The sequence below is a fragment of the Cervus canadensis genome, chromosome 32, assembly GCF_019320065.1.
Source record: "Cervus canadensis isolate Bull #8, Minnesota chromosome 32, ASM1932006v1, whole genome shotgun sequence".
Lineage (NCBI taxonomy): Eukaryota > Metazoa > Chordata > Mammalia > Artiodactyla > Cervidae > Cervus > Cervus canadensis.
In genome coordinates, this window is record NC_057417.1 from 38,979,330 (window position 1) to 39,000,349 (window position 21,020).

Below are 21,020 nucleotides of genomic sequence, written 5' to 3' on the forward strand. Positions count from 1 at the left end.
CACTTTTCATTTAAACCATAACTTTTCACATGTATTTGAATAATCATTTCCCCCAAAGACATATTTACCTTCAGCCAGTGCTGGTGATTCTGTTCGTGTCCCTCCTATCTGTTTAAAGAAAGGAAAAAGGAAGACAGTCTATAACATTATTTTTAAAACAAGGTTTAATTTTATTAAAACTAACTTTAACCACTAAGTTCATCAATGCTATCATATATCACATGTATAAGCCATATCCTTCCCCTCTTGGGTTAACTCAACAACTCTTTATGGAGGACTTACTAAGGCGTTATCTTAAGCCCTGAGAAATATCAGTAAGTGATATACCCTAGTTGTCACCATCAAGATATTCAAAGACAAACAGGTGTACCAAGTACTCAGTTCTCATCAGAGCTTATGAAGCAGGAGGTAACAAGAGAAAAAAATAAAGAAATTCTTTACTCAGATGATAAGAGAAAAAACTAGCAATTCCTCCTTATTCATGTAAAATTATCAAAAGAGGCATGTTTCTATATTCTTATCACAATTTAAGTTCAGTTTCAATGTATTAGAAAATCAGTTTTACTACAAGTACTAAGATCCTTATATTCCATGACAATTATGCCAGAGGCACATTTGGCTAAACTCACTGAACCACAAAGTCCTCTCAAGGACTGGTTTTCCTATTTCAAAGCCTTATTAAATAATTTTAGGTGAAATAAAGTTTTCAGAATGAATTTAACTTTGCAACTAAGAACAACTATAGCCATATGACCAGCTGAATTCACATAGAATGAGGGGAAACATTTGACTAATGTAACTAACCACTTTTATGAGAAGATTTCTTTCCCTATTTATCTGGTACAACCCAAGAGTCCGAGATTAACAAATTTAACAAAACTTCCTATGTATAAAAAATTGGCAGCATCTTGAGGGAATTGGGCACAGTTCTCCCAGTGGTACATGATCTGACACACTCTTCCCAAGGTAGAAATGTGGTGCTATCTCTGATAGAGTAAAAAAAAAAAAATAAGAAAGAAAGAAAGAAAATTATACAGATATAGGAACCAAAAGATGAACAGTAGATTGGCAACCTTAGGGTCCACTGAATTAAAATTTCTGATTCTAGGGGAGAAGGGAAGGCACTTCTGTCAGGAGATGCAAGAAGAATTCTGAAGCAGTAACCAACAGGAGAATAATGGGAGAGGGTCCTGTAAACTGACCCCTCACCATGAGGACTCATGGCAGCTCCTACACAAGAGACAGTGTACAGAGAACCCAGGGGATGGGACTGAGGCTGCCATGCCCACTGACAACCATAAATGGACAACTATCGCAACACAGCCCAGAAAGCATAAAGTAACCACAGGCGCTGATCCCTTCGGGAGGAAAAGTCTGGGTCACTCCACCAGGAAAATGCCTCAGCCTGTTGAAGGGGGCTGGCTGAAGGTGAGGACAATCTAAACTTAGTAGTTGACTGAACTAAAGAACGTCATTCCTTCTGTCGTAAGTCTAATGTAGAAACTGTGGTCAGCCACCATCTTGAAAGCTTAGTAGTAGGTGGAACTAAATGGCAAGCACCTAATGGTGGGCTGCACAGGACACCCTCCCGCCCCGCCTCTTGTTTTTACTCCAGCTGAGGCACCTCCCCTTAGCGGCTTGCTGCACTGGTGGGGCTCACTTCCTGCTCAGAGGCTTTGCAATAAGAGATGCCTACAGGAACTCTTAGGCCATCCTGAGTCATAATGAACCTGGAAGTATGAAGGTGTTAATACCAAGAGCCTGGGCAATCACTGGCCATTGGTGAGATGAAGTCTGGTAGACAAACACCCTCCTCCTCCCACCAATAGGCGTATTCTTCATATCTTCTCAGGGGGTTTCTTCAAGATCAAGCCCAAATGCTCACAGAAGTGACCAGGTCAATAATACTCCCTTAGATTGACTTTCCTTTTCTGTTTCACTTGCCCCAGTTCTCCAACTTGTGTTTCTCATTTACACTTCCCCCAAGAAATCACCTGTCTGAAGAGTCCCTGTCTTGGGCTCTGCTTCAGGAGGTGAAAACATGTCTAGACACTTGTCCTTCAGGACACCACACCTCCTTTCCTTTCTGTCCCACCCCACTGGATGCTCCCTCTTCATCTCCTGTGCTGAACTTTTTTGAAATCCCTGAATGCTGACATGTCCCAGGACTCAGTTGCAAGTCCTCCGCTCTCCTTGTGACTTCATCCTATCTCATAACTCTCTGAGTCTAAATTTAGCAAAATCTAAAACTTGCTCAAATTTATTTATCCAGTCCAGACACTTCTCCATCTCTGCACTTTCATAGCATTCCCTACTCAGTATCTCCACTAGGATGTTTTAACAGATAGCTCAAACTTAACATGTTCAAAACTGAACTCATCTCACTCCCCATGCCTGACCGACCCCGCAGTCTCCCCCATCATTTGATGACACTTCTATCCTTACAGTTGCTCAGTTAAAAACTTTGGATTTCTCTGCAATTACTCTTTCTCACATATCCCTTTTCAACTACAACTCTCACTACCTAAAATCTTCATGCTTTCTACTCTACCTCCTGTCCACTCACTGTCGAAGGCTGAGCTGCATTAACATTATTAGATCTACTATTACTTTTGTATTCAAGAGCCTCCAGAACAGGTGGTGCAAAGTGAGATGCTGAGATCATGTCGGAAGTGCTAACTGGGGCTTCGTCTATAGATTGTCACAGCTACTAACATGTCAGGCTAAAAAGGCAGGTGATCCACTGCTAGGTACTCATATAAAACCATTTTGAGATGTTATGAAGTAATTGAGTACGTTTTGGAAACATTCAGTAGGCCAAAATAAAGAGTCTGAGGGCTGTATTTGGTTGATGAACCATCAGTTTGCAGCTTCTGCTTCAGAACTTTGGTACTGTTTCTAATTGCTGCTATACTATTAATCCTTAATCTGTTCTTATACTTTGCTCGATCAGATAAGAGATGAACAGGAGCTACTTTTGTTCAAAGCCTAACCACTCTGGTTTTTCTCACAAGCTCCTCATGGATCAACGCTACTACAAATGGAATGAATAAACACAGTTCTGCTTTTCCTGCCAAACGAAAACTTCCTTCCCTAAGACCTACTGCAGCCACCCAGAAATAAAACAAGTGGCTTGGCTGGCCACGTGCATAAACCGCAGAAGAAAAACCAGTGCCACTTACATAACACCATGGGGGAAAAGCTCTGTTGATTCTGTTTAATTCTTAGTAAATCATGAAATAATAAAACACCTGTAATTGTTTTCACCCTTTGAAATCAAACGTCAAGTCATAAGTAGTGAATATTAGATGATATGTAAATTAGACAATCCAGGATCTTTTATCTACAAACCAATTTCTTTGCCTCCAACAAAACATAAAATAGAAGAGTTATGACTTCAGAGCACTGTCAGCCACATTTACAGCTTTGCAGTATTTCAAATGATGGTACATAAATCTAACTGCATTAATAAATGGTGTTGAAATAACCCCATGGAAAAGTCCAACCTTTTCCACCTAGGTTGCAGTTCTCCTCCACTTGGGTATATGATAAAACATAACTGAATTCAATTTTTTTAAGTTCCCCTTAATATACACAGAGCAATTTAAAAAGCTATCTTAGAAAAGAGCACTTGAAATAAAGGGCCTACTGATTATACTCACAGATCAGACAATATTACGAAAAGTGCATTATGACATAATTCCAACAAATATCTGATAAGTTTTAAATCTGAGAACTTGACAAGGTATTCTGTGTCTATTTGAGAAAAAGGAAACATGCAAGTCTATAAAAATTTTCTGAGAGACAGAATAACAGGTGAGATGGATCCATCCTACTCATCAGAAATTAAAATTTTTTGGCCCTGGGTTAGATATACAGTGAGGGGAAGAAATCAGAAATTAGAATAGGTCCAACTGTATATACATGTTTAAAAAAGAAAAAACCCAACACCAACTATTTATCACAAAGTCTGTTTATGTATATACCACTAAAAGAGATACCCTAGGAGATACTACGATGAAAAAGATTGTGCACTCTAAAAATGTCTAGTCTGAGTATAGCAATTAAAATATTTAAGGTGAAAATGAGTATCATGAGAAATAGCAACACAGAGTGCTGCAGCAATCACGGAATTCCAGCTAGGAGTAGAGCCTGGAAATCAGGTATTAGGAAAGATTTTATGACGCTATGCAGCTCTGGTAGCTGAAGCAGATTTTGGAAAATGAATACAATCTGGGCAAGAAGAAAAAGAAGGTATAAGGTATAAAAAGAACATTCCATGGGAGGAATGTATAATCATCACAGGGCAGTGAAGAAAGAAAACTTAATAAACTGTGGTGAAGTAGTCCCACACTAAACTAAGATACAACCTTCTCAGCCTACACAGACCAGGCAGAGACGAGTCTAAGTCCTCACAGAACGACACGCTGCTGCGCGCACTGGTGTGGCCGTGGAGCCTCAGCGCCCGAGTCCAGGCGCGCCTCCAGCGCTGCGGCGCTTACACACCAGGGGGCGCTGCTCCAGTGCGGCGGGAAGACCCCCATCCCCAAACCCACCCACGGCCCCAAAGGTGGCATTCCTGTGCTGCGCCTGACATACAGATGTGGCCCCTCTCTGCAGAGGACAATCTGAGGGGACCGCTGCTCCAGTGCGGCGGGAAGACCCCGATCCCCAAACCCACCCACGGCCCCAAAGGTGGCATTCCTGTGCTGTGCCTGACATACAGATGTGGCCCCTCTCTGCAGAGGACAATCTGAAGAATTATCCTGGCTACACCCAACACAAATCTTTGTTGATGTAAGTTAAAATGTCTTATGATATGTAGAGGTCTTGATACCTAATGCCAAAATGCTTTACAAAGATACATCTCAATCTATAATGCCATCAGAACCATGCTTCCTGGACATGAACTTCACTGTTTGAAAAGTAAAAGGTGTGCACTACGGTGTGTTTCTGCACATGCACATACAATATGGTGCCTTCTTTCACAGTGTTTTTAGTGAGCTACTAAAGAACGTCGACTCTTTTTACTCTGCATTTGTAAAACTAGTCCTTTCTCGTTTTTCTATCAAGGCCTTACTTATTTTTAAGAGGATCACTGTCACTTTTGAACTCCTAGTTCAGACACTGTTTATATACATATATATATAAATGCATATGATAAAGTTAGACACTGTCTTCAAAAACGATCTACTAGGCTGCCATTTCATACGCACTTACTGTGTTTGAGACACACCGTGCATGATTTATTTCACTGAAGACTAACAATCTAATCAGATTAAAATTATTTGCCTCTTTTCCTTGATGAGGCTTTAAAGCGTGAAGTAGCTTGCCCAGAGTCACAAGAGAGGGAGACGGGAAGGGAGGCAGGGAATGAGTTGGAAAATTATTTTTCAGGAAACTGTTCAAGCAGTACCAGTTATAATATTCCTCTGTGTAATTGTGACTTTCTGTAAAGTAAATATTGGGTTGGCCAAAAAGTTCATTCGAGTTTTCCTGTAATACCGTATGGAAAAACATGAACAAACTTTCTGGGGAACCCAATGTTACCTTCCCATTAACATCCTCTGTAAAATTACGATGATTCCTTAAAGAATAAACCACAGCAGCATAACTGGAAAGCCTGAGGCAGTAGCTTCATAAAGATGGTATCACTAGGCTTTGGGAAAGTTGTCCAGAACCTTCTCACTGATCTCCTGGCTGCTGTCATCACCAAGCCCTGATTACTGGACTTTCTACAATGGGATTTCTCTAAGACCTAAACTCAGGTATGTTTTGAAACACACAGCAATAAACATACTATAAGATGCATTTGTGGACAACAGGTACTGTGATCATGCCAACCTAAAGATTCTACAGGCTTAAGTACATTCTGTAAAACAAATACATAACCTATTTTGCAGTTGCAAAAACTCAAATTCTTTAAAATAAATGTTTGTTTCAAAGAAAAGATAGGAATTTTTACTGTGGCTCATTTACTCTACTTCATATATTCAAAATTCATCATAAAATTTACACACATGATTAAACTTTAAAGAAATTATAAATAAGAAGAGTGAAAATAACAGGCAAAATAAAAAATTACAACTCTATATATAAAGAAAATACATTTTCCCCATGGACAATTTTGGAAAAGATCAAATAAATATCTATTCATTTCATTACACAGCCTCCTAAGAATATACAGGCTCCAAAATAATCAGTGATTGTATTAGCACTGACATGACCATCCTTTCTAGCTTCTTCCCTGCTTCATCACCTCCCACTACCACCCCTCCTTCCACTCCTAGCCCTACTCTGAACTAAAAAGTTAAAAAAAAAAAAAATTTGGCTCATCTCAGAAAAGCAAAGTTGGGTCAGAAAACCTAGAACTGTTTTTCACCACAGTAACAGATGTAAGCAAAAAGGACTGACATATGATCAGGTCAAAGATGCACAAAGAGCTTTTCATGAAGCTATACTTGTGATTAAAAAAAAAAAAAAAACCTTAGCAAAGAATAGAAGAATAAAAGATATCTACCCTTACCAAAGCCTATAATAAATAGTCCTTAATGAAGAACTCTTAAAACATTCCCTTTAGAATCAAAATGAGACAAACAAGTCCACGATCAATACTTCTACTCAACACTGTATGCAGGTCCTAGCCAACTTTATAAGAGAAAGAGATTAAAGGTTAAAAAATTTTTAAGGAAAAAACAATTCATGAGTCTGGCAAGGTAACAATATTTTAATCAACATGAAAATCTCAACTGCATTTCTATTTTCCAGTAAAAAGAACAAAAGAGAATTTTCCCCACAGACACAGTTCACAATAACAAAAAGCAATCAGTAACTAGGAATAAACCTAACAAAAGCTTTGTAATTTCTGCATGAAAAACAATCATAAAACTTTAAGAAAGCCATAAAAAAATGTAAAGACATGTTCACAGACAAGAAGACAATACTGTAAGAAATGTCAATCCTTTCTAAAATCCACGTTAATATTCAATGCATTTCCAACCCAAATCCCCAAAGTATTCTTTTATAAAACTTAATACGTTCATGCTAAACTTTACATAAAAAAGCAAAAATCAAAAAACAGTCAAAATGCTCAAGGACTCAAAACAAGACAACCTGCTCAATCAGACATCAAGATATAAAATGAAACAACAGTAATTAAGACAGAATGGAATTAACACAAAGACAAACTGGCAAATGAAAGCATTGCCGAAAAGCAGAATGCACAGTCCAGGAATACATACGGACCTTTATGAAGAGGAAGCAAATCCTGAGGGACTGCACTGCAGATCACTGGGGAGAGACTGCGGCATAAATGGAGCCAGGGTAATTAACTGTTCATAAAGAAAGTCAAATCCCTATCCTATACCACAGATAAATCAATTCTCATGGGATTAAAGACTTTAATTTGAAAGGAAAAACCTCAAATTTTAAAAGAAAATACAAAAGTGGTTCTTTATAATCCCAAGGTAGGGAAGTGAAGTGAAAACGCTCAGTCGTGTCCGACTCTGCGATCCCGTGGACTCTAGCCTACCAGGCTCCTCCGTTCATGGAATTCTCCAGGCAAGAAGACTGGAGTGGGCTGCTGTTTCCTTCTCCAGGGGATCTTCCCGACCCAGGAACGGAGCCCGGGTCTCCCGCACGCCCTTCCCCACCCAGGGACGGAGCCCGGGTCTCCCGCACTGCCCTTCCCGACCCAGGGACGGAGCCCGGGTCTCCCGCACTGCCCTTCCGGGGACCGCCTTCCCGACCCAGGGACCGAGCCCGGGTCTCCTGCACCGCCTTCCCGACCCAGGGACCGAGCCCGGGTCTCCTGCACCGCCTTCCCGACCCAGGGACCGAGCCCGGGTCTCCAGCACGGCCCTTCCCGACCCAGGGACCGAGCCCGGGTCTCCCGCACGGCAGGCAGACGCTTTACCGCCTGAGCCAGCAGGGAAGCCCCGAGGGAGGGAAGGAGAGCTCAATGTAGATAAAATATTGGAAGTATTAACCACAAATGAAAAGCCTGATAAATTTTATTCTATTAGCATCAAAAAAATTCTGCTTATTGACACTTTAAAGAAACTGAATATACAAACCACTAAGCTACAGAAAGCTATTGATGACATATATAACAGAGAAAGGATCAGTATCTAATATATAAAGAACTGCTAAACTCAGTAAGAGCAAGACAAATAAATCAATGAAACAATGGACCACAGTCATAAAGTGGCGTTTCAATAAAAAGAAACACAAAAGTTAAATCCTCAGTCTTGACGTTTATAAGCTAAAGCTGCATGAAATATCATTTTACACCCATGTGATTAGTAAAAATAAAGAGCTTTAACAAGAGTTTGACAAAAATGTTTATCAACAGGTACTCTCAGATACCCAGAATGTGGGATTATCAATTGACAACCACTTTAGGTGATAATTAAGTGATTATCAATCACTTTAGGAAACATTTGGCATTATCTTGTTAAAGTGAACAGTCCTACTCTCAGGTATATACCTAGAGAAACTCTTGTATAGAGAAGCACTATTTGTTACAAAGGAAAAAAAGTAACAAAACACTGCAAACAACCTACATGTTCAATGATAGGAAAATGAATACACTGTAGCTTTTTCACACAATGAAAATTTACAGAGCAGTACAAAGGAGCTGTAGTCATCGAGAAGGATATGGATGGAATTTCAGAAACGATGAACTCATCAGAAGTCTTAAGAAGACTACATAATGATTTTCACATAGCTCAAAAACGGCATAATTAAAATACATATTATTTAGAGACACAGACAATTGTGATTTTTTTTAAGCTATAAAAGTGATAAACACATAATTCAGGAAAAATATTTTCCTTTAGGGGGCAGCAGGGAGACTGTATAGGGAAGGAACAAAGCAGCTTCCTAGACCTTAATCAGAGGTGACTTCATGAACTTTCACTTTACGCTTATTAACAACTTATAACTTATTTATCTTTCATATATGAAGTGTTGAAGCACATTATAAGATGGTTCAGGTAAAATGATTGTGTGGATTCTTGGTCTGCATGTCGCGCTTATGCTGATAGGAAACAAGCATGTTTTCTCCTATCAGTGTTAAAACAACAAATCTACACGCAGAGCACAAAGGTGAATGGTACAATTTACTACTCTTTCAGGAACCTGCTCCACTTTGAAAATAGCAGAAGTTTTTGAGATAAGCCTTGCCTCCTTCTAAGGTGTTTACAGTAAAAACCCCTCTTTTCTCCATTAGAATAATCAGAGTCAGAAGTTACTCAATTCAGAAAAATTCTTCAGATAGATATAATATACATGCACATTCATCAGCTAATCCTGTTATGAAGACCAAGACACATTCTTTGAATACAGGTCATTTCTAGAGTACTGAACATGATTTCCTGCATAGCCTACTGAGATTTTTCAAGCTCTCTGTGGTGAAGGACAGCTGTTTCATTTTTAAATTTTCCACCCATCATGGTGGAAAGGGAAAAAATCCAGAATACTAACATGCTAGAGTTAAAAAAAAAGAAGAAGAAGAAGACGAAGACGGCTAAAAAAAAGAAAAAAAAAGTTTTAAAAAGACTTACAAAATACAAATCCCAATTCTCTGCAGATTGCCAACAGTTTATGAACTAGAGTTGGATTACAAAGCATAACATATAAAGCAGGAACTCTGGAGCCAGACTGTCAGGCTTAGCTCCAGACAAGTTAATCTCTCTCTGACTGTCTGCTTACCTCGAGAGGGGATAACAAACAGTAATACCTACTTCAGTGGGTTATTGTGAGGAGTAAATGAATACGTGCTTAGCACTGAGAACAGCCCCTGACATACAAGTAGCATGTAAGGGTAAGCTGATGCTGCTGTTATTACTGTATAAACCACACCCACAAATACACGTTTTCTAAAACATCTGGCTGCCTTTTTAAAATGTAATGAGAAATGAAGACAGTGAAAACAGAATGTTTTATATGTTTAGTTTCATAACTTTGTACCCATTTTTACATCATTAGTGCCCGATGACAACCCCTCTCACAGCCCATCAGTGATCAGTCACTGTGAACGTCTGCTGTCCAGGTCACACACAGACCGTAAAGCACAGAGGCGTGTTTCCTCCTTGTCCCCCAGCGACAAACCCGTGGGACATTTTACAAAAACGGACAGCCAAACAAGAGGACTTGCCAACAAAGATAAAATTACAGTAAAGAAACAGAAGTGGTAATGTCGGAAGTCAAACTGTAATAGAACATAAGTGGGGTTATAGAAAAAAATAGCTGACTCCAAGAATGCTGACACTTGTCGCCATGAAGGAGACTAAATATGTAGTCAGAGGAACTCTGTGGAGACAAACCTATCAACGTGAGTGAGGAAAGTGGTCGTGAAGAAAAGGACAAAGATGTCCCACAGGAAGTGATGCCAGCAAAAAAAAATTCTCATTGAAAGAACTCACGGGTGTGTCTTATGACACTGAGAAGGCAATGGGTGAAATGCTGGAAGCTGACCCAGACCTACAAGTATGACAATTTGGCCAAGGCATAAAGACGATACTCCATATTGCAAGCTATACCACAAGGGGGAGGGAAGGCCTGGGATTTCACACTTTCAACTGCAGCAAACACTATAGATCTAACCCATGTAAAAACACACAAACACCAAAAGGGCTGACCTACACTAACAAAAGAAAATAGCCTTTCAGAAGCAAAGAACACAACGTCCATCCACTCATGTCCCTTTCTACAGCTGGCTGTTCACTGAGTACCTCTGAAAACCACACTTCACAGTAACAGAATCAGAGACAAGTCCACCATTGGAAAATCCAAAGTCCCAAAGCTAAGTCCACTTCTTAATTTTCTCTAGCCATTTTTCCTACTGTTGGAAATATACAACATAATCAACTGTTTAGCAGCAATATTCCCAGAGTGCTAAATATTGAGATAATGCTCTACAAAAGTATGTATTTAAGTACAGCGTGTTCTCAAACTTCTGGGTCTGAACTGCAATACCACAAATTTCAAAATACAGAGTTATACTGAGTCATCTATGCAATTTTTTTTAAAAAGCTTTATTCCATAGAATGAAAAAAAAAAAAACAATCTATGCAAAATAAAACTAGGAACCACTAATAAAATCAAATGTACACAACTCACTCTTAAAATTGCTTAATCCTTACATAACATTAAAGATTAAATGAAGTAACTGACAAATTCTGGCTGTTGTAAAAGGTAATTTGTGTTGCTTACAAACAACATAAGCCAGTGTGCCATTCAGCGTGGGCTGCTGCAGCATGCCGTGAACCAAGCCAGGACTAAAGACCTGATCATGCTGGGCCTGTGAGCTTCAGAGAGAAGGTCTGTGCCTGGGACGTCACACCGTGCTCTGCTAATTCCAGAGAGTTCTATGACCAAACCAAACATTTAATCATCTTCCCGACAAAAATACAGATCCACACGTAAGGTAATTTGACAGAAAGAAAATCTCAGCTTTTAAACTTGAAGCAAGAATCTTAAATCTCCCAAAGTTTCAATTTCTTCATCTATAGGAAGGACTATAATATGTATTCATGAAATTGAGCGACCCAGAAATAAAGTTCGAGGGGCACTTCTTCTACGGTCTGGCTCTTTTCCCCAATCTTAACCTGTCAGCATTAGGCCAAGAGCACTCCCTCTGCAGAGATGTGGTCACTGCCGTTCTTGCAGTTTTCAAGGCCCAAAGATTTTAAGCAGCAACAGAGGTTAGAGAGGTTTTGTTTGTCGATTCAATCTTTATTCTGTCCCCAGCGGTGCTTGAGATATGAAGAAATAAGCCAGTCTTTATCCTGAAAGAGGCTAATGACTTCCTGTGGAAATGATACCTGCATATGTACAAACTAACAAGTCCTTAACAATTCTGCCCATACTACATCACCGTTACAGATCACAATTGCAATAGAAATTTAGAGACAATTCCACAAGAATCCTTTTTCATGGGCCCCATGACACGTCACATCACTAGTGGTAATGTCTGGCTCTTTTCCAGGACTGAACCCCTGTTCACTGTTATTGTATCTCCTGCACTAAGCACGATGCCTGGCACACTGCAGCCTCCAACGCATAAATGCTGGCCGAATGAGTGAATTAAGCAAACATGATACATGATTTAAGGGGACCTGAGTAAATGCGACTTATTTAGAGTTATGGCCTCATAAGATTGGCTGTTCTGCCAAAAAGATTTCTTTAGGAAAATGAGAGATAAGGAGAGGCCATTAAAAAAAAAAAAAAAAAGTAACGGGCTAACTAGTAACATTTAGAAAAATCTGTTATTTCCCCTATTTAAATTAATAAAAAAGATGTTAAATAGAACACTCTCAAGTGGGCACCATGGTTTTATAGATATTGGTTCTTCCAAGCTAACAGAATAATTCAATTGCAGCAAGCAGATAGCCACTCAGAAGAGATACTGTATGCCTGACATGTAATATTACTTCACAACTGTCTAAGAAGCCATCAAACCGTAGATTTCTTCAAAATCATTAAAAAATGCCTTGTCACACAATCTTCTTTAAAAAATAATGCTAACCTGTTCAGCAATGGCAATTTGACAAAGATTAGAAAAGCCAGATTGTCACATGCAAGGCAGAGTACATACTGAGTAATATAAGACCTGTCCTCAAGAAGCTCACAGTCTGTGAAGGCAGGTAAATAAATTGCGACCATACAGTGTAATTAAGTACAATGCTACGCTAGAGTTCTGTGGATAAAATACTTTAGGAAAACAGATGAAGTAATTGAATTATGCCTAGAGGACAGTGTTACAGAAAGCTAGAGAAGTGCTGACCTTTGATTTTGCCTTTTATGTTTAAAAACACTACCACCACTAACAACTTTCGAAGATATTTTTTAGATGCCCTGAGCGCCCTGTCTCATGCATCGAACCTGGACTGGCGATCTATTGCACATATGATAATATACATGTTTCAGTGCTATTCTCTCAGATCATCCCACCCTCACCTTCTCCCACAGAGTCCAAAAGACTGTTCTATACATCTGTGTCTAAAAGAAGCATTTTAAACGCTATCCACCTGATTCCTAACAAGGGGCACAGAATAGATTAATGTAAAAGTCCTTAAGAAAAAGCTTTGTTAAACTGAGACTGAGGCAACATCAAGGCACATCTATCTGTGGGAACAGAATAGATAAGATTTTTCAGTCACACTAAATAACAAACACTACGCCAATTTTTTCAACAATTATTATCCTATTTGCTATGCATGTTTAAACTTTAATTGTCTTTTATTTCCACTTATTGCAGAGTCTAGTTAATTTCAGATATTGACTATTCAAGTCTGAACTTACAAGGGGGAAACATATCAAAAAAGGACACATACCTTTTATTGGAATTATTTCACAATATATGGAAGTCAAATCATCATGGAGTATGCTTTAAACTTATGCAGTGATGTATGACAACTATTTCTCAATAAAACTGGAATAAACAAAGAATAATGGGAAAAAATGCACTACTCTAAAAATTAGTCTTTAATGACCAAAGTGTGTGTGTGTGTGTCTTAAAGCTTTATGTTTAAAACACTGTCCAAACATGCTACACATCCTAAGATAAAATTGATTTTTTTTTCTGTATCTTCTCTTTCAAGAAAAAAAAAACAAAACCTTACATATCTTACAGTTTTTCTCTTAGGAATGAAAGTAGCCATATGATATCTAACGGATTTAACAGATACAAAACATCAATACACACAAATACAAAAGCATCACATCATACAGCTTAATTTCTCAAAACAGCTGGTACTTTCTTAATGGAATTCTGCTTTTCCTAATTTCAAGAGGCTTTGCAGAGATATACAAGTGGAAAATAATCAGTATTTCCACATTTTGGCATACATAGTATATTACCTCGTGTTGCCTATTATGCAGTAAAGAGGAACTGCCATAGCCTGAAATGAGTCTATACATCTATGAGTCAAGGCCTGAAATGAGTCTATACATCTAAACATGTACACACACCATTCTGTGGGACATGCTCAGAGTGCTCACAGCACTGCATCTGAGTGTTACTCTCAAACATTAGTATAAACACAAGAAGACAAATCAATAAAATAAAACTTCTCCAACCTTTGCAGAGAAAAAAACAGCTAGTACTGTGCTATCTTTATTGTCTAGACTTAAACTCCTTAAATGATTTAACAGGTTAATATCCACAAACCAAATGAATGCATCATTGCAACACAATAATTATTTGCCATAATTAATACTTTCATATCATCAATAATTTTTATGTACGTATTTTAGACTGAAAAAACAAACAGAAAAGGCTGGTAAGCATCACTTCAAATGAGGGATCAAACTCAGTATCACCAAGAAATGTGACAATCATTGGTATGCCTTCTGATGTGACACATGGGGACATTCTCAATACTATCCTCTGTAAAATACTTGTCAAATATGCTGTACCTCAATCTATGTATAAGGAGACATAAAACAGAAAAATCCAAACTACAGAACAACTTCTCAGACCACCTGCCTGGGTGGGAAGGAGCAGGTGCGTGCATGCCCAGCTGCCCAGTCGTGTCCGACTCTTTGGGACCCCACGCACTATAGCCCACCAGGCTCCTCTATCCACGGGATTTCCCAAGCAAGAATACTGGAATGGGTTGCCATTTCCACCTCCAGGGGATCTTCCCAAATCAGGGATCAAACCTGTGTCTCCTGCATTGGCAGGCGGATTCTTTACCACTGAGGTCAACAAAAAAAAGCAAGCGTTCCATTCATGTTAAATGTGCCAGGTCAAGGACCTCGGAGAGTCACAGGAGCACAAGTGTGTAGGCAGGTCATGGAAGGCCAGCCCACAAACACTGCACCTCCACCCCCATGGCTTCTGACTGATCGATCCAGAGAGGGGCACCTGGGGAATCACTGGCAGCAGCAAGAGCCCAGAGCCAGCGTCCCAACCAGACGATCGCCTGGGCTGGGCTTTCCTGGGGCTCGCCCTCCTTTCACGACTGCTCAGGCTTTTTGAGGCTGCATTCCTAGTCTCTCTGCCAGTTTTGTGAGTTACTTGCCAGCCTCCCAATACATTCCTTTTCCATCCAAATTACCCTGTCAATTTCTGCAGGCTGCAACCTAAGATGCTTGAATGAATTATAAAGAATATTCTGGACTCAAATACAATGCTAACTATAACTTCCTTCCTAATTTAAAGCCATTCCTATAAATAAACACATCTTAACTATGTTACAAATGTAACTCTGAGATGCAGACTGTAAAGATCTTATGAAATTAAAAGTGACATAAATCAGCTTTTTGAGACATTTAAGAGGTGCCTGTATTCCTAAAAATAACTAAAAAAACTTTAAGTTTCAAAGTACAAAATTTGAATGCTAGAGTATAAGAACATCCAGAAAGAAGAAATGACAAAACACCAAGAACATTTTAAACAGTATCAATCAAATAAAAAACTAAACTAGCTTTCCAGAAAAAGAAAACACTGATGCATGTTTTGAGAAAATAGGAACACTAGAATGGTACTGGTTTTTACAAAGCGTTTTCCCTGGGGTAAGAAGGCTTCTTTCTCCTTTATGAAAACCAAACCGTGGGCTTCCCTGGTGGTTCAGTGGTAAAGAATCCGCCTGCCAATACAGGAGACATGGGTTCAACACCTGACCTGGGAAGATCCCACATGCCAAGGAGCAACTAAGTCAGTGCACTGCCTGCACCCCCCCAAAGAAAGCTCCAAGAACAGTAATGAAAACAATTCTCCACCTGCGTCTACCTTTTCTCTAGATCCCTACTTCATGCTTCCTCACTAAAAATTAACACGTAAGTAAAACTACATTTCACTGTTTCTGAAAAGTTTTCACAATTCAATTCAAAACTGAATTTTTAGCTATATTAAAAGCTCACACTTCTTACATTCTTGATAGTAGTATCCAGTAGTCATTTAAATCCTCTAATCTATTTGGTATGCTAAAGAAGTACATTTAGAGGAAGTAAAACATATGTGAAGGGGAGTAAGAACATTTAAAGTTATAGGAAACATCTGCTTCAGAGAGGAAAGAGCACTAGTAATATTTGTGAGCACCTATGTGTACCATGAATTTTGCTATAGACCAAAATCTCTTTGGAAAACACTAGAAAGCAGATGATGCTACCCCTTTTATGAAAAGTAAATGACAGAAATTAACCTAAAAAACTGGTTTACTCACCTCATGTCAGTGCTAACAAGGTTTTGGTTTGACTCAAGCACAGATCTGCCTGGCCCTAAAGGCAGTGTTTTACCCCCAACAAATGTCTCAATGGGCACATTCTTCTTATAAAAATTTGTTTTCACTGATATTTTTCTTATTAGAAAAGCAACAGTAACCATTACCCCGAACAAGCAGAACCTGTGGGATGTAACCATAAAGCAAATTTCTGTTCACTGCTGCTCTTTAAAGTTATTCTCTGGTGATAGTGCCCCGAACCTTTATTATGATTTTAGTCATTTTCAAGTTATAAAAACTGAGCTTAGAAACTGATAGACCCTGTTTAGTACCATATAGTTGTCAAAATTGTCATTCAAGGTTACAGCTTCTCCCCTATGCCCGGCTCTGCCTAAGGCAGGCTGCTGTTTAGTCGCTAAGTCGTGTCTTACTCTCTGAGACCCAATGGATTATATACCCTGCCAGGCTCCTCTGTCCAAGGATTTCCCAGGCAAGAATACTGCAGTGGGCTGCCATTTCCTTCTCCAAAAGCAGGCTAGCAGGCATTATTAAGAGGACTGCACTTTACCCCTCTTCCTTCCACCTTAGTAACCCTGGGTGAGGCAATTAAGGGTCCCTGTAGGACATGGGCACTCTCTTAGCTCACAAGGGCATAAAGCCAACCTGTGAGGAACTGCTTCCAGGATCCTGGGACGCTCTCAGCCACTCCAGCCCTTTGAGATCTCTCACTGCATTTCCTTGATGGAGAACATGCAGGTGCTCTGGGCATCCAGTCGTCTAGTCCCTGCTCCACTCCACACCACTTTGTTCCAGCGGGCTTTCTCTCACTGGTGGCCCTCACAGGATCCGCAGGAACCACGCAACCCTCGCCCCAGAGAACAAGGACCCACACAGGTCCTTTTCGTGTGCTGCCAGAGCAAACAGCCTCTCCTTCACCCAGGCATGAGAGAGACATTCATCAACCCGCTGTGTCCACGAACCGAATCAATCGCTGAGTAAGCTCTCCAAGTCACCCCATACTTGGGGTGGGGGGAACGCTGAGATGGGAGCGGGAGTCAGAAGAAACTCACATCAACCACTTGGTTCAAAAACGCTTCCAATTTCCAACTTCCTGAATCTTTATATACCGACAGATGGGATAGGTGTTAGAAGTCACAAGATCCGTTTTCTGGCTCTTTCTCTTGCAGGACCTGCATTGTGTTGTTCTTACAACGCATTTCAGAAATGTGCATCTACTGACTTAGAGCTCAACTCAGAACAAAAGAGCTTCATTGTAACATCTTATTACATAATATAGTTAATATTTTTTTCTAAAATTTCCACCAAAAGCAGGAAGAAAAATCTATAATCCCACCAGTTAGTCACTGCTAACTGGTTTTCATTCTGTAGAGTCTAGTTGTCATCTCAAAGTTTCTTATTTCAAGTTTTAACTTTTAAAAACCATGAAAAAAGCACTCATTTGTATAATTTCATTGAGCGATCCAGTTTCCCACATAACCTAAGCATGACATTCTCAGACGAGATTGGGCACATTCAGGGTGATATGGCCATGGACTAAGCATGACATTTTCAAACACCAAATTTACACTGAACCAACCAATGTGCGCGGTGGCTTTTTGAAACTTGTCTGTCTATGTCACTCTCCAAAGTCAAAACCTCTTTAATGGCTCCCTATTTCCAAAATTAAACTTCAATCTTTTTAAATGAAGCATAATCTGTATGGTTTAAAACATGTATTCATCATAGAAAAATCATACTGCAAGAAAAATGTGAATGTCAGAGGAGTTTCTGATCATGGAAGTGGACCTACACTCAGACGAATTTGGTCAGCTCAAATTTGGCTACTGAAAGTAGCGAAGGACCCAGCTTCATCAAGTCTACGAGGCTGAAATCACCAAGGACAAAAGCGCAAATATGCTACTCCTCTATAACTCAGTAAAAACCAAGCTTGCAACAGGGATCAGCCCCCACATGACTGTAAATACAACTATCACTGCACAGACACATATAATTTATTGGTTCCACACTCACTGTCACAACTGCCAAAAAGTTTACCTAATACTTAACAGGAGATTTCTGCAAACTAAATTTATTTAAAGCTGGATCTGGGGATTAATTTCTCAAAGTTTCACACATAATTTGCCATCCATTCACAGAGCACACATTTAAAATTTTGTTTGAAGGCCATCTTTAGGCAGATGAGTGAGAAATACATTCCATTTAACATGAGACCAAGAAAACAACACTCATAGTTCTCAGCCCAAAGCATCTTCACTCTTCTCAGAAGTTTATGTCAGTAAAAACTCACAGAATTTAAAAAGTGCCTGAAGGAAGAAAAATAATCATTTCTCTCCTGAAGTTGACGATAGAGGTATTCACTCAAGAAGTACACAAGAACAAGGAGTGTGGGCAAATACTGACACGTCTCTATGTATAATTGCAGAGGGTGTGTGTGCACTCATACAACATGCATGTACATGCAGAGGTGTCTGGAGACACGTTCACCAAAACAGTGACCACTCAGATGATGATTTCTACATTCTTCTTTTACTTTTCTATATAGTTTCAATATTTAACAGTGTTTATTTTTTTACAAGAAGAATGCTATATTATTATGGCATGAAAAGCTACAGTAATCAAAATATGTGGTACTGGCAGAAGGAGAGACATGCAGACCAATGAAACAGAAATGAGAGTCCAGAAATAAAGCCATATATCTATGGCCAATTAATTACCAACAGAAACGCCAAGGCAATTAATTCAACAGGGGGAAAGGACAGTCTCATCAACAAATAGTGCTGAGACAACTGGATAGTGATATACAAAAAGATGAATTCAGACATCTTCCTCACACTATACACAAAAGTTAATTTAAAATGGATCAAAGACCTAAATCTAAGAGCTAAAACTATAAAAAAAAAAAAAAAAAACTTTTAGAAGAAAACAGAGGAGTAAATCTCTACATCCATCCTACAGTACAGATGAACTTCCCCATCCTGTTAAGTCCCAGAGAGGACTCTCCCAATCAGGAAGGGTTGCATGCAGGAAAGTGCTAGCACCTTTGGGGCTCCACAGCCCTAAGAACCATTTCTGGTGACAAGTCTCTGTGACTCATGATTTTACTGACTGCAGCCTCTGATAAAGGTGCCACCTGGAGTGCCCCTGGGCGGAAGGACTCTTCTGCCTCCCTGAACAGCTATCAGGCCCACTGCTTTTGTTGAGCAGCTGGCTACTGGGCTCCTGTGGAAACTGAGAGCCTGACTCAGGGAGGCCTCGTAAGTCCCAGTCTGATGCTTCTACTCTGGGGTGGGTCAGCTCGTACTCAACGACTAAGAATATGCAGAGTCAACTGAAAATGTGTATTTGAGAATGTATCTGGATTGCCTTAGCTTCACAACATCTCAACTTTACCTGAAAAAGAGGTGGACAGCCCTCTGGGGAAACTCATCCTCTACTTTACCACTGGACACAAAGTTATGGGCCCAAGGGAGCCCACATCCATAAACCCTGTATTGCCAGACCATCCCCTGTCAGTACTTGAGCACTGATCACTATCAGTTCTTTCATGGACTTTAGCAAAAGCCTCTGAACTTGCTCAACTATATTCAGTCTTACTTTACCTTCAGGCCATTCTCCAAAAGTTTTGAGAACAATCTTTTGAAAAGATAAATGAATATTTCTCACCCCCTTTAAAGTCCTATAATGGCTTACCGTGGCCTTTGGTCCAAACTGCCCTGAACCTGTTAACATGACCCAGCCAGCCAGCCTCACAGCACACTTCCTGTCCACCTCTTTCCCACGTCTCCTTCATGCCCTGCAGTACCGCCACACGGAACCAGTGACTGTTTCTAAGATGCACAGGATTGATCTCACCTCCAGGCTTTGGCCTCTCCTCCTTCCTATGTCCATGCGTTTCTCCTTTTGCCAGACTGACTAATGGTCCACTCTTCAGATCTCAGTTTAGATGGCATTACAAGATGGGTGTTTATCCTAGCTCATAAGATTAGGTACCTGCTAAATTCATACTGTCTATTCTCCTCCGTCTTTGCTTCTACTCTTAAAAAGGGACCACTAACGTTTTATTCACTGTAGTATAACCCTGCTTATGTGCTCAATAACTATTTGAGTAATCAATAGCAATCATATTCCATGTACTGTCCCAGGTGTCAAAGAATTACATCAAAACAAACAAAAAAAATTTAATGATCATTCAACTTAAAAATGCATCACTTCAATAAAATTACATTCTTCCTCCCCTACTATGCTGCACTGAAATAAATACAAAAATCTCACAACAGTGTTGGGAGGCAAGTAGCAAACATAGTATTATTCATATCTTATAGATGATCCGAAAATATTAACACTATCAGGAAAAAGCAAATCAGGACTTAAATGAAATGTTTTTGTCCATACATACTAAAATTTTACATGGAGACTCTACCAATAAGAGAACAAGTCAAGAACTCCCTGGCATCCAGTGGTTAGGACTCCAGGCTTTCACTGCTGATGGCCTGGGTTTGATCCCCAATTGGGGAACTCAGATCCCACGAGCCCTGTGGCGTAGCCAAAAAAACAGCACAAGTCAACAAACTACAAAAGTCCACTTCAAGATCTCCGTTTCATTTAAATTAGTGCCCTTAATTCTCCATTGCCCACATTAAGAACAGAAAAATGGCATAAACAATCCCAAATATAGAAATACAGGAAGCATTACTATAAACAAAACTAGTGGAGGTGATGGAATTCCAGCTGAGCTCTTTCAAATCCTAGAAGATATGCTATTAAAGTGCTGCACTCAATATGCCAGCAAATTTGGAAAACTCAGCAGTGGCCACAGGACTGAAAAAG

At 39.7% G+C, this 21,020-nt stretch overlaps 1 protein-coding gene across 4 annotated transcripts in view; it reads right to left on the reverse strand.

Moving 5' to 3' along the window:
* LOC122433121 (coiled-coil domain-containing protein 166-like) overlaps positions 1–21,020 on the reverse strand; it is a 47,547-nt gene that overhangs the window by 20,455 nt on the left and 6,072 nt on the right. For all 4 annotated transcript variants that reach the window (XM_043455700.1, XM_043455698.1, XM_043455699.1 and 1 more), the window contains one exon: positions 69–108. The gene's annotated coding sequence lies outside the window, so the exon portion shown is untranslated. The remainder of the gene's footprint in view (positions 1–68; positions 109–21,020) is intronic.